The sequence below is a fragment of the Pygoscelis adeliae genome, unplaced genomic scaffold (assembly GCF_000699105.1).
Source record: "Pygoscelis adeliae isolate BGI_AS28 unplaced genomic scaffold, ASM69910v1 Scaffold508, whole genome shotgun sequence".
In the NCBI taxonomy this organism is placed as follows: domain Eukaryota; kingdom Metazoa; phylum Chordata; class Aves; order Sphenisciformes; family Spheniscidae; genus Pygoscelis; species Pygoscelis adeliae.
In genome coordinates this window covers 70,028-73,039 of record NW_008825292.1, presented here as the reverse complement: position 1 = coordinate 73,039, position 3,012 = coordinate 70,028, and the positions used below count along the sequence as shown (strand labels likewise).

At 59.6% G+C, this 3,012-nt stretch overlaps 1 protein-coding gene across 1 annotated transcript in view; it reads left to right on the top strand.

Moving 5' to 3' along the window:
- The window catches only part of CACNG3 (calcium channel, voltage-dependent, gamma subunit 3), a 35,501-nt gene that overhangs the window by 27,346 nt on the left and 5,143 nt on the right, over positions 1–3,012 (top strand). The window lies entirely within an intron of this gene.

The window sequence follows — 3,012 nt, the reverse complement described above, 5'->3', positions numbered from 1 at the left end:
GAGCAGATGCAGCGCAGCTGTGTGTCATCCCTGCTGCTGGGGAGGGAGGGAGGGATGGGCTTTGCACCCCAGGTGAGCAACGTGCCCGCAGCCAGCGGAGCAGAGGGTGTTTGCATCTGCACAGGGCATCCCCTGCGCTTGCCGGTGTCTCCTGCTCCAAGGCTTGCCCTCATCCCTCACATCACAGATTTACCTTACGTTGTGTATGCCAGAAGCGAGGCCCCCGGGGGTCCTGGCTCATCTGGCTGCTGCTCAGGGCAGGGGGGTGCCAGTCCCCCCAGCCCAGTGCTGGGTTTTGGTGGGGGCTCAGCAGCACAGGGAGCCTCTGAGAACTTCAAAGAGATCGAGCGCAAGAAAATTAGTATTCTCATTTGCACGCTGTGCCGATGGGCTGACTCAGTCTCCAAACTCCTTTCCCACGTGGTGCCAAGGGAAAGTTTCCCCTTGCTAATCAGATCACAAACACTGGCCCTGTGCCCTGCCCGGGAGGTTGCTGCGGAGGGAGATGTTCCTGCGCTGCCCGGGAGTTGGTGCCTCTGGAGAAGCTCTTGGAAAGTCCTGCACGCTGCACGGGTGTCCCTGGCTGACAGCAGCTTTGCAGCCATTAAAAGTCAGAGGACACATCTCTCCCACCAGAGCAGGTCGTGGCTTCAGGGCTCTGAGGCAGAGCGAGGACCAAGGCGTTCAGAGACCAGCTGGAAACAGAAACCTCGGTGCTGTCACTGGAGTGACAGCCCAGCACTGGGTGAGACTGGAGACCTGTCCAGGGGGACCGGGCACATCCAGGCACACACCAGCTCTGCACGTCCTTCTGGGTCCATTGGGGTGTAGGGGTGTTTTGGGGTGCTGCGGGTTGGCGCGGTCCCACTCTGGCAGCATGTGCCCGATGGCTGGAGAGCAAAGGGACAAATGTGGGGAGGTGGCTCCGGGGTGCGTGGGGCAGAGCCCTGCTGGCAGGTACAGGTAGAAGGTCAGAGAAGGTGGGTGGAAACTCAAAAGCTGAGAGGAGGAGGAGGATGGGGGCTGTGCTGTGCAGCTGCCGTCCTTGCCATGCCCAGTGCCTCCCCGGCCCCGTTCGTGGCACCCGTTTTCAGCATCCCCTTCGCCCACAGTTCCCAAAGCAACGGGAGCAGGCGGTTCTCCCTCGGATGCCGTGTCTCCCGCTTGGATGACAGCTTGCCACCTCCAGAGCTTCATCTCCAGGCTTTAATTGATGCCTGTCACGATGCTGAGCTCCCCCGAGCCCGTAGCCAGAGTGCAGACTGACAGCGTTCTGCCATGCGGGACCCTGTGCGGGTTGGCTTCTCTTGCCTTGAGCCCTGTCCCCTGGCGGCATGTCCTTTCTGGTCCCATGGGAGAGAGGACGGAGCCAGCGTGATCTGACCACGTCCTCCAGCACTGGTGGTGTGAGGGGGCTGCCCTTCCTGTAGGGAGATGCTGCAGGAATTCCTCCCACCTCGCCCTGCCCCTTGCCACTCCAGAGAAGTCACACTTTGTGCCTCAGTTTCCCCATTTATAACATCAAGGACAGCATTTGTCGGCACTGCAGAGGAAACATCGTGCATACTCTTGCATTAGCATTTGCTGCTTGCTCTGGGAAGACGGCTCTGTGAATCCTGCAGACGGAAGCGGCTGCTGCCACCCCGGCCCCGTGTTCCCATCCAGCACCATGGCACGAGCCGAGCTCTGAGCCGTCCCCAGCAGATATCGAGTATGGCGCTCGGTGCCTTGGCGGGCTGCCGCGAGGAGCAGGCTCGCAGCATCCACAGGAGTTGATGGGCTGCATCCATCACAACAAATCCATAAGCGCAACTGGGCATAGCCAGTATTTTTTTATTATTTTTTAATGCCTTTAATTTCTCTCTGCCTGTCCATCGGTAGCACGTGGACCAGACTGCTGGGGCTGGTGGATGGATGAGCAGAAGAGGCGAGAGCCCGTTCACAGCCAGTCCCTCCCCCAGGCTGTCCCATAAACACATCTAACCCATAAGGCTCTCCCCCTCCATGGGCACGGCTGCGCTGCCCCGTTCTCGCCCCGCATCTGCAGCTTGCAGCGTGTAACCGAGTCCCCAGTACATCACCTGCCTGAGCCTGACTCGTCCTTGGCTTTTTCCTCTCATGGCACAATTGCATGGCTTTGGCACAGGAGAGAGCTGAGCCCAAAAGCGCAGGGAGGAGAAAGCCAAAGCAAACAGGCAGGCATTTAAAGGCGAAATGCATTTGTTTTGCTTCAGAGGCAGGAGGGAAAAAAAGGCTCTTTTTTTGTGGCTTTTTTTCCCAAATGCTAAGTGGGAGGCCAGCAGATGCCAGAGCATCTGCCTCCTTCCCCAGGCCTTCCAGGTGGCGTTGCCAGTGCCCACCGCAGTGGGGCTGCTCTCGCCCCCGCTCCCGAGTCCTGCCGCGGGGACCCACAAGCAGGAGGGGAAAGATGGCATGCGCGGAGCTCCCGGTGGGACCGGGGCTCCTGGTGGGACTGTGCCGTGGTGTGGGTGGCACTCCTGCCCATGCCAAGCTCGGCTGCGATGCCCACCCGTGGCACTGGGTGCTTATCCACGGTCGTGCATGGGTGTGCACACGTGTGTGTGTGCTGCGGGGGACACGTGAAAGCAGGCTGGAAATGGGGTACGGGCAGGTTGCCTGGGCGACTCTCTGCCTCCTCTGGCCTCTGTCCCAGCTGCCTGTGTCCCAGGCACGAAGCAGGGCTGAGAAGTGGCAGGAAAGGGTAAGCAGGCTAGAAACTTCTTGTAGTCATTTAAATGAACTCATCTGTGCCTCCAGAAAAATCACATCTCGGAAGCTAAGCTGTGGCCCAGATGTTACTTTAGCAAATGTGCTGAGGATCCTCGTCTGTGCGGCAGCCTGTGCCCTGCATTTGTAGGTCAGCAGTAAATCAAAGCTTTCATACAGCTGAGGGTCTGGGGCAGAAGAGCCAAACTGGGAGGACCAGGCTGGTCTCTTGGTGCTGCGGAGCCCCGGGGTGGGGGCTCTGCTCAAGCAGCTGCTCTGCCCCAG